This window comes from Marmota marmota, unplaced genomic scaffold (assembly GCF_001458135.2).
Source record: "Marmota marmota marmota unplaced genomic scaffold, marMar, whole genome shotgun sequence".
Classification (NCBI taxonomy): Eukaryota; Metazoa; Chordata; class Mammalia; order Rodentia; family Sciuridae; genus Marmota; species Marmota marmota.
In genome coordinates this window covers 49,540,155-49,551,493 of record NW_025999900.1, presented here as the reverse complement: position 1 = coordinate 49,551,493, position 11,339 = coordinate 49,540,155, and the positions used below count along the sequence as shown (strand labels likewise).

At 34.1% G+C, this 11,339-nt stretch overlaps 1 long non-coding RNA gene across 1 annotated transcript in view; it reads left to right on the top strand.

Moving 5' to 3' along the window:
- LOC125615173 overlaps positions 1-5,051 on the top strand; it is a 16,021-nt gene extending 10,970 nt beyond the window's left edge. Inside the window, exons 3-4 of the long non-coding RNA XR_007345720.1 lie at positions 829-833; positions 5,041-5,051. This is a non-coding gene — a long non-coding RNA (uncharacterized LOC125615173). The remainder of the gene's footprint in view (positions 1-828; positions 834-5,040) is intronic.
- The last annotated feature ends 6,288 nt before the right edge of the window (positions 5,052-11,339 follow it).

Here is an 11,339-nt window from a genome sequence, read left to right as displayed (position 1 = left end):
ATATATATATATATATATATATATATGAATATTTTTTTTTTCTTCCCTCACTCAAGCAATGTGTCCATCATGAATTCTGGGTCTGGGCAGCAGTTTTACCTTCACTGCAATCTAAACTGATGGATAGTTCCTCTTTCAAATGTTGTTTTTCATTGTTCCAGAGGGAAGGACTTATGAATTAAATCAAGAATTATGAACATGAAGGAACTGCAATAAAAATAATTTCAAATAGTTTTATGATTTTTGATAATGCATGTTTTAAAAATAGAGCAATGATAACAGACTACACTAAACTTATGAAACTGAATAAAATAAAAATCATGTTAACTAAATGAAAGTGCAATTAACTATTGGAAGAGGTTACATCATACAGGACCAAGTAGGGCCTAACATCCCTCTAACTATATTAACTGACGTTAAAATATTAAAACCTTAATAAAAAGTTCAAGGAATTTGGAGAGTCAGTTTACAAAAGAAATGAAAATGTAACTGAACAAATTAAACATTTGACATTATTGGTGAGTGATCAAACAAAGGAAATGTGAAGAATATAACATGAAACATTTTTTGATCTCATTGACAAAGATTCAAAAGTTTGATAACACAGTACCTCATTCCAGACTCTCTACTTTTTCATAATATTGTACCAATTTGTTTGTATTTTTGCATCTGTGTTCTCCCGTGAGATTGTTTGCTTAATGTCAAGAAGTGCATTCATTTATTGCACTGTTGTTTTCTTTTCTGCCTGGAACAATATACGCACCTTAATAATCATACCACTTAGTATATGTTTAAGAAGAACGGAAAAATATCAACGTCTTCCATAAGGCTTCGTTTCTCAGTCACACTCTCTTCTGCAGGTTGTAAGACCTGCCAGGGTAGCAGTGCCTCTGAGTTGACTGGATTCCTCAGGCTGTTTTTTGTCTTTAAAGAATTCAAAATCATTAACACACACCCAAAATTGCTGTGGCAGGTAAGGAGAGAGGAAGGGAAAACAGATCATTCTATAATGTCCTGCCCCAGGAGTGATACACATGAGTTCGCTCTGACATTTGGTTTTTAACATTTTTAAATTTTTTTTCTTTCATTTTATTAGTTTTTTTTTTTTGTTATACATGGCAGTAGAATCCATTTTGAAATAATTATAAAGGCATGGAATATATCTTGATCTAATTCAGTCCCCAGTACGTTCCTTCCCTCCCCCATCCCCTTCTCCCTTCCTTCTACTGATCTTTCTCCAATCTACTCATAGCTTTTTTTCTTTTTAATTAATTTCTTTTACACTCAAGAAATACAAATGGTGAGATTCGCTGTGGTATGTTCATATATGTACAAAGAAAAGTTTTGTCAGATTCATTCCACTTTCTTCCTCCCATTCCAACTCCTTACCTTCATTCAATTTTGTCTACTCCACCGGAATTCTATTCATTTTTATTACCCACCTCCACCATTGTGAGTTAACTTCCACATGTCATGGAAAACATTTGACCTTTGTATTAGGGGGATTGGCTTATTTCACTTAGCATGATAGTCTCTAGATCCATACATTTACCAGCAAATGTCATAAAGTCATTCTTTATGAGTGAGTAATATTCCATTGTGTGTGTGCACCACAATTTCTTTATTTATTCATTTGTTGAAGGGCACCTAGGTTGGCTCCATAGCTTAGCTATTGTAAGTTGTGCTGCTATAAACATTGCTGGGCTATATCACTGTAGTATGCTGATATTTAATCCTTTGGATGTATACCGAGGAGTGGGATAACTGGGACAAATGGTGATTCCATTCTAAGTTTCCTTGCTGTGAAGAAGCTTTTTTGTTTGATACCATCCCATTTACTGATTTTTTATTTTATTTATTAGACTTTTTTTAAGAGAGAGAGAGAGAAAGAGAGAGAGAGAGTATGTGAGGGAGAGAGAGAATTTTTAATATTTATTTTTTAGTTTTCGGCGGACACAACATCTTTGTATGTGGTGCTGAGGATCAAACCCTGGGCCGCACACATGCCAGGTGAGCACGCTACTGCTTGAGCCACATCCCCAGCCCTATTTCTTAGACTTTACAAGACTTGATAAGGAAGTCAGTTTCTGAGCCAGTATATTGAAGTATTGAGCCTACATTTTTTCAAATACTTTTTCTGCATCTTGTTTTTCTTTTATGTTATTGATGTGGTGAATTATATTTATTTATTTCTGGATGTTGAACCAACCAACCAACCAACTTAGAGATGAAACCCACTCAACCATGGTTCACTGTCTTTTTAATGTGTTTCTGTATTGATTTTCCAGTATTCCATTAATAATTTCTGTATCTACATTCATCAGGGATATTGGTTGGAAATTTTATTTCCTTGATATGTCTTTGTCTGGTTTTAGTATTAGGGTGATACTGGCTTAATAGGATGAAAGAGTTACCTCCTTTTCAATTTCATGGAATTATTTGAGGAGGATTGGAATAAGTTTTTCCTTAAAAGTCTAGTAGAATTTGGCTCAGAATCCATCTGGTCCAGGGATTTGCTTTGATGGTTGGCTTTTGATGGCTTCTTCAATTTCAATACTTGAAATTGATTTGTTTAAATTTCTATAACTTCCTGGTTCAATTTGGTTAGGTCATATGCTTCTAGGAATTTGTCATGTCTTCAAAATTTTCTACCTTATTGGATCATAATTTTTCAAAATAGTTACTAATAATAATCTGGATTTCAGTAATATTTATGATGATATCCCCTTTTTATTGTGGATTTTTATAACTTGAGTATTTTTTCCCTTTTCTTTTAGTTTGCTTGGCTAAGTGTTTACCAATTTTGTTTATTCTTCCAAAAGAACATTTTTTTGTTTCATTAATCTTTTGAATTTTTTCTTTAAATCTTACTTTCATTGATTTTAGCTCTGGTTTTGATTATTTCCTGTCTTCTACCAATTTTGTCCCCAAATTTCCCTTCAACTCTCCTAGGTGATATTGGGTTTTCTTGAATTAATTAACTTTCTTTTTGGACTATTACTTTCCCACCATCTAAATCTTACAATTAATTTTTTTTTTGCTTTGAAATAGTCTTCATGATTGTGTTTCATGCATTAGACCAGGTCTGGTATAAGCAACATATCTCTATCTTCATTACTTCATCTTTTGAATCAGATTAATATTCTGTTTTTGGTTGGGCAGCAGGTACCAGTGATTGAATTCATGGACACTCAATCATGAGCCACATACCCAGCCCTATTTTGTATTTTATTTAGAGACAGGGTCTCAATGAGTTGCTTTAGCACATTGCCTTCGCTGAGGCTGGCTTTGAACCCGTGATACTCCTGCCTCAGTCTCCCAAGCCACTGGGATTACAGGCACGTGCCACTGTGCACAGCAGATTAATATTCATGTGTACATTTTTTTCTTAAAAAGTATCTCAATGAGAAAAACAAAAAGATATAATTATTTGTATTGGTCTGTATGTAAGGTAAGTTCATATTCAAAGATGATTGACTAAATCCTAACAAACAACTTTCAACTCTACAAATCATAGATTTTTATATTTTTTAATTTTTTTATTCTAATTTGTTATATGTGACAGCAGAATGCATTGGAATTCATATTACTCATATAGAGCACAATTTTTCATATCTCTGGTTGTATACAATGTATATTCACACCATTCGTGTCTTCACACATGTATTTAGGCTAATGATATCCATCTCATCCCACCATCTCTTTTACCCCCATGCCCCCTCCCTTCCCCTCCCACCTCTTTGCTCTATCTAGAGTTTATCTAATCCTTCCATGCTTCCCCTCTCAAACGCATTATGAATCAGCATTCTTATGGGGGTTTGGCTAACTTCACTTAGCATTATAGTCTCTCCAGCTTCATCCATTTACCTGCAAATGCCATGATTCTATTCTCTTTTATTGATGAGTAATATTCCATTGTATATAATAAACCACATTTTCTTTATCCATTCATCTACTTAAGGGCATCTAGGTTGGTTCCACAATTCAGCTATTGCAAATAGACTTTTATCTTAATGTATTCCTTTTTTTTTTTCCGTTACCTGTTGGGACCTTTTACCTCCCTTGGAACTGTGGCCATTACTGGGTGTTGGCTGAGGCGAAGACCTGGCTGGATTAGCGTTCGCGGCCCGCAGGGGCTTTTGACCTTAGTCCCGCCTAACAATTTAATCTGAAATCTGCCTAGGCCCCTTGGTGATAGTGAGGTAACTGCTCCTTATTGGTTTTTCCAACGGCTGGTGCTTTGGAGAGGACAGGCTGGTCTCCCACATACCCTTGTCGTGCCCTTGTCAAGGGGGGGCATCTAGGTTGGTTCCACAATTTAGATATTGCAAATAGACTTTTATCTTAATGTATTCCTTTCTTCCCTTTACCTTGCAATATGTCAGTTTAGAAGTCTAATTTAACTGGTATGTAACATCAGGTAATTTTAGATATATCCAACTTAAAAGAAAATATGTAATTTCTAAAAATTCTCTTTTTCAACAAAAAATTCATGGATTCTTACATAACAAGTGATTTTTCTTCCTAGAATGGCAGATTCCATTATTTTGGTATTCTGTCAGAAGGAAATCCAATTTATTTATCACTGTTGAAATTAATTATTACTCTACAAATTGTGTGGAGATTTTATATTTCTTAATGATTCTATAAAATTAGGAAGAGATGCTATTATCTAACATTTTCTATAATGATATTCATATATTGCAGAAAACAAAACTTCATATAAAATTAGACATGATAAAGCAAAATTTCAACACAACTGTCTCAGTCCTATCACTCCTGTGGTTTAATTATGCATCTGTTTAATCTACATATCAACTCCCACTGTATTCCAAAAATATTTTTATTTTTAATAATTTATATTTATAAATTACATGGAATAAATTTTAAAGTACCCATATTAGGAAATACAAGATTAATATTTATTCGAGACTGATTTATTTTTATAAAATACCAAAACTCATTTTCAAGAAATTATTTTATTCAGTTGGAGATGGAGTTAGGAAACTTTCTTATAAGAAGGGCTTAATTCACATTTAGGTTTAGGGAAAACCTACCTATATAGAATATTTGTCCTTATGAATAAAAATATTTAGGGTTAAGTATAAATTGGCAAATATTCTTTATTAAAGATGAATATTAAGCAAATGAGGAAGTAATGTCACATTAAAATGTGCAGTACTCCAAGATCAGAAGATGTAGATTTTTGTCTAAGTCTGAGACAGAAAATATTCCACTATATTAAAATGGTAGGCTTTATGTGTAATTTTTCATTAACTTTAAAGTTGGATTAAAGTAACTAACTATACATTAACATTTCATGAAAAGATTTTAGAAAAGTGAATAGAGTCTATTAGGCTTACTATAATTTATTTGACATGATTCTGGAAAACATAGAAAATAAGAGGAACAAACATGTCTTTAAACCTACTAATAATGTAATGGTGTGTTTGAAAATATCAATAATGTCATACTAAGCAACAGATAGAAGTAAGAAGTTCTTGTGTGGTATTGCTTATTAGCGTGGCCGTAGATAATGAAATGATACTGTATTGTATATTTCAAAAAGTTGGAAGAAACAATTTTGAATGCTTTCACCTTAAAAAAATGATAAATGTTTGAAGAGATAGATAGGTTGCCCTATTTAAACACATCATACAAACTTATATATATGTTGAAATATCACATGGCACCCTATGATATGTTTAAATTTTATGTTTTTATATATTATTGAAAAATAAATTCAAATAAATAAATCAAAATAACCAAATCAAAAATATTTCATCATGATGAGTCTTCTTTCAGTTGGAAAAAAAAAATATTCTTATGTAACAAACCTCTTGATAAAAATCCAGAAATGATATTCCTTTATCCAGAGGTATTTTGACCAGTTGATATTTGTGACATTATAAACATATATAGATAACTTATATGCTAATTTTGTCTAATGTGAATATTAGGTTTTTATCTTAGAAGAACTTTTGGATTCCAATATCATAAATTTCCCAGATATCTTAAGGTTACAGACATCCTAGTGATTAAGAACACATACAGGGATAGAATGGGAGCGGATCCAAGATGGTGGGCCAGAGGGAGGCAGCATGTGTCACTCCATGACCCGGGTCCCAATAGTGGGAATACTGCTTTTCTGAGAGTTATAGAGGACCCCTCCAAAGCTATTCCCACACAGAAATTATGGCCACCATGCCATGCAGGGCCCTGGGCCTCAGCATTACAACAGGACTCCTGACTCCCTACTACTTTCCCACACAGGTCTCTTGGATGTCTTAGCAGGACCACTGGCATCAGCACTGGCGCAAAATTCTCAAACATTGCTCCCACAAAGGACTCTCAGCTGCTACCCACATGCAGGAACTCTGGCCGCCATTCCCACGTGGACCCCCATCTACCAATGTGGGGCTCCCCGGTGCTCTCCATCTTGGTACTTGGCAGCTACTTCCATAGTCCCCTTCTCATGGTATCCTGCCTACACTTGGGGACATCACAAGCTCTATAGAAAGCTGGCAGCTGCAACACTGCCTGACACAGAGCTCAAGTCTGAAAGCATTGCACAAGGCCATCACGTGGCTGTCCCCACTGGGCCCCAAACCAAATAACTAAAAGCAGCTGCATCCATCTTGGATCACCTCCCTCACCATCTTTAGTTGGGGCAACTACAAGTTTGGAACACTGGATAGTCAAGTACCATAGTTTTCTAATTCCCCCCAATTCCCAGCAGCCACTAACTCTGCAGAATGACTGCCCAGTTCAAAACAGCCCTCCTCATCAGGTGCACAGCCACCAGAGTGCAACACACAAGACCTCCAGAGAGAAAGGTTCCAGATTAGGAAGTAGAAAGGGAGAAGGTGAGGGAGATACCCTCTAGAGACTAATCTAGAGGGCAGGAATTGTGAGGTCTACAGGTGAGATAAGACCTGGCACCCACATCACAGGAGCAGACCTCAAAGAAGATCCTTGAGGTGCAGTCTCTCAAAGGGACCAGCAGGTGCCATACCGGATTTCAAGGTGCCCTGTACCCAAAACCAACCCTCACACCCTGGTAAGCCTCACTATCCTGAGGGCAAGATACTAACTAAGAACAGAAAACCCCACCTATTGGATGAGAAGGGAAGCAGGAAAGATACTGATCTCCAACCAAAACAATCTTTGTTTCTTCCTTCAAGATTTTTTTTTCTTTCTTCTCCCTCTTTATTTTCCTGTTCTCACATCTCCAACATACATGAAACCAAGTACTCTGCATGAATTAGAATATTGAGGATTGAGAGGACTGGATAGTACATTACAACTGTGTTGTATATTATTTTTTTTTGTTTTCTCTCCAAATTTTACTATTGTAGCATTTTTTAAATTTTTTCTTAATGTATATGTGTGTTTGTTTTATGTACTCTACACTCTTCCCTCTTAATTGTCTACCCCAAATCACTACCTCTCTATTCTACTAACCTTCTTCTTTAGATTTCTCTTACACACTTCCTAAGATATAATAACTCTCTATCCTCATCTCATACCTCCTCAGCATATATTCCTACACCTCACCCATGGTTCCTTGTCCACCATTAGAGACTTTAAACTCTTCCAAAATCTACTGACTATATTGTAGATAATAATTGAATTCACCATTTCTGTACATTGTGATCAAACTGTAAATGTCTTAATAAAAAATATTTATTTTTAGGTGGTATTTTGTTTCTATTGGGATCTGTTAACATTGTCCTGCATCTCAAAGAAGAGGTACTGGAACATTACAGGGCCACTATAAGCCTATAGAGTAAATATGGTAATGCCTTGGATCCACAGAACTAGAAAGGAAGACACATGTGCAACATGAAAAGCCAGGGAAGAAAGTGCCCCTAACAAATCAAGATACCACATTATTAAAATCCATGGCAAGCACAGCAGATAAAAAGACAGGGAAGGAGTTCAGGATGTACACAATTAAAATGTTTTGTGATTAAAAGGATGATATAAGAGAGCAAATACAGGCATCAAAATATCATTTTGACAAAGAGCTACATAAACAAATACAGGAAGCAAAAGATTACATCAATAGGGAGATAGAGGTTCTAAAGAAAAACCAAAAAGAAATCATTGAAATGAAAGAAACAATAAACCAAATTTAAAGCTCAAATCTGTTGGTGATGAAAGCATCACCAACAGATTAGACCACTTGGAAGACAGGATATCAGGCAATGAAGACAAAATATATAATTTTGAAAAGAATGTAGATCAGAGTGAAAATGGCAAGATACCATGAGAAGAACATTCAAGAAATATGGGATAGCATAAAAAGACCAAATTTAGGAGTTATTGGGACAGAGGAAGGCATAGAGTTTCAAAGTAAAGGAGTGAGCAATCTATTCAATGAAATAATATCAGAAAATTTTCCAACTATGAAGAACAATTGGAAAACCAATTTCAAGATGCTTACAGGATACCAAATGTACACAGTCACAATAGATTCACACCAAGGCACATTATAATGAAAATACCTAACATACAGAATAAGAAGAGAATATTAAAAGCCATGAGAGAAATGAATCAGATTTTATATAAGGGGAAACCAATTAGGTTATGTGAAGATTTTTCAACCCAGATCCTGAAAGCTAGAAGAACCTAGAACAACATATATCAAGCTCTGAAAGAAAATGGATGCTAACTAAGAATTTTGTATCCAGCAAAATTAAGCATTAGATTTGATTATGAGATAAAAATCTTCCATGATAAACAAAAGTTAAAAGAATTTACAGCTAGAAAACCTGCACTATAGAACATCCTTGACAAAATATTCTGTGAAGAGGAAATGAAAAAACAACAATGAAAATCATCAAAGAGAGATATTACACTAAAGGAAAAGTTAATCAAAGGAAAAACCAAGTAAAGTTAAATAACAAAAATGGGTGGGAATACAAATCATGTCTCAGTAATAACACTGAATGTTAATGGTCTAAACTCACCAATCAAAAGACTTAGCCTAGTTGATTGGATCAAAAAATAAAAATTTTAAAAAAACCCCAACAATATGCTGCCTCCAAGAGACTTCTCTCATAGGAAAAGACATACATAGACTAAAGGTGAAAGGTTGGGTAAAATTATACCAGTCACATGGACGGTGGAAGCAAGCAAGGGTTTTCATCCTCATAGCAAAGAAAGTAGACTTTAAGCTAAAGTTTATCAAAAGGGACAAAGAAGGACATTTTTCAGAAGGCTCAAGGGAACCATACACCAACAAGACATAACAGTTTTAAATATATTCCCCAAACATCTATGTTCATCAAAAAAACTCTTCTCAAGTTCAAGAGTCAAATTGACCACAATCTAATAATTCGGTGTGACTTTAACACACCTCTTTCACAACTGGATAGATTTTCCAAACAAAAGCTGAACAAAGAAACTATAGAACTTAATAATACAATCAATAACTTAGACTTACCTGACATATATAGAATATGCCATCCTTCAACAAGCGAACACACTTTTTTTTCATAGCAGCACATGGATCCTTCTCTAAAACAGACCATATAATATGACACAAAGCAACTCTTAACAAATACAAAAAAGTAGAGATACTACCCTGCATTCTATCAGATAACAATGGAATGAAATTAGAAATCAATAACAAAATAAGAAATAAAAAATACTCCAACACCTGAAGGCTGAATAATATGCTACTTAATGAACAATGTTTTGCAAAAGACATCAAAGAGGATATTAAAAAACTCTTAGAGGTAAATGAGAACACTGATACAACATATCAAAGTCTCTGTGACACTCTGAAATTCCTTGCATGGAGTTCATTCCTTAAAAGAAGAAAAAAGACAACAAATAAATGACCTAATATTTTATGTCACATCCCTCGAAAAAGAAGAACAAATCAACACCAAAAGCAGTAGAAGACAGCAAATAATTAAAATCAGAGCTGAAATCAATGAAACTGAAACAAACAAAACAAAACAAAACAAAACAAAAAACAATTGAAAACATTGACAAAATAAAAAGTTGGTTCTTCAAAATAAATAAATAAATAAAACGGACAAACCCTTAGCCATGCTAACAAAGAGGAGAGAGAAAAGTCAAATCACTAACATACACGATGAAAAAGGAAATAACACCACAGATACTACAGAAGTACTGAAGATATTTAGAAATCATTTTGAAAACTTGTACTCTAATAAAATAGAGCATATCAAAGGCACTGACAAATTTCTAGAGGCATATGAGTTTCCCAAATTGAATCAGGATGATATACTCAATTTAAACAGATCAATTTAAAGCAAGGAAATAGAAGATGCCATCAGAAGCCTACCAATCAAAAAAAGCCCAGGACGAGGTGGATACACAGCTGAGTTCTACAAGACCTAGAAAGAAGAACTAATACGTATACTCTACAAATTATTTCATAAAATTGATAAAGAGGGAGCACTTCCAAACTCATTCTATGAGGCCAATATCACCCTTATTCCCAAACCAAACAAAGACACATCATAGAAAAAAAAAAAAAAAAACTCCAGTCCAATATTTCTAATAAACATAGATGTGAAAATTCCCAATAAAATTATGGCAAATCGAATACAAAATCATATCAAAAAGATAGTGTATCACAATAAAGTGGGGTTTATCCCAAGGATGAAAGGTTGGTTCAACATGTGGAAATCAATAAATGTAACTCATCACATAAATAGACTTAAAGATAAGAATCATATGATGATCTAAATTACTGTAGTAAACACATTTGACAAAATACAACACACATACATGTTCAAAACACTAGCAAAATATATAACAGGAACATATTTCAACATTATAAAAGCTATTTATACTAAGCCCCAGGCCAACATCATTCTGAATGGACAAAAATTGAAAATATTCCCTCTAAAAACTGGAACAAGACAGGGATGCCCTCTTTCACCACTTTTATTCAACATAGTTTTTGAAACACTGGCCAGAGCAATTAGATAGAAGAAAGAAATCAAAGGGATACAGATAGGAAAAAAAGAACACAAATTAGCACTATTTGCCAATGATATGATTCTATACCGAGAAGACCTAAAAAATTCCACAAGAAAACCTCTAGAACTAGTAAATGAATTCAGCAAAGTAGCAGGATACAAAATCAACACCCATAAATAATAGGCATTTCTGTATATCAGTGACAAATTATCTGAAAGGGAAATGAGAAAACTATCCTATTTACAATACCCTAAAAAAACTGAAATACTTGGGAATCAACTTAACAAAAGAGGTGATAGACCTCTATGATGAAAACTACAGTGTGCAAAAGAAAGAAAATTAAGAAGACCTTAGAATATGGAAAGATCTCT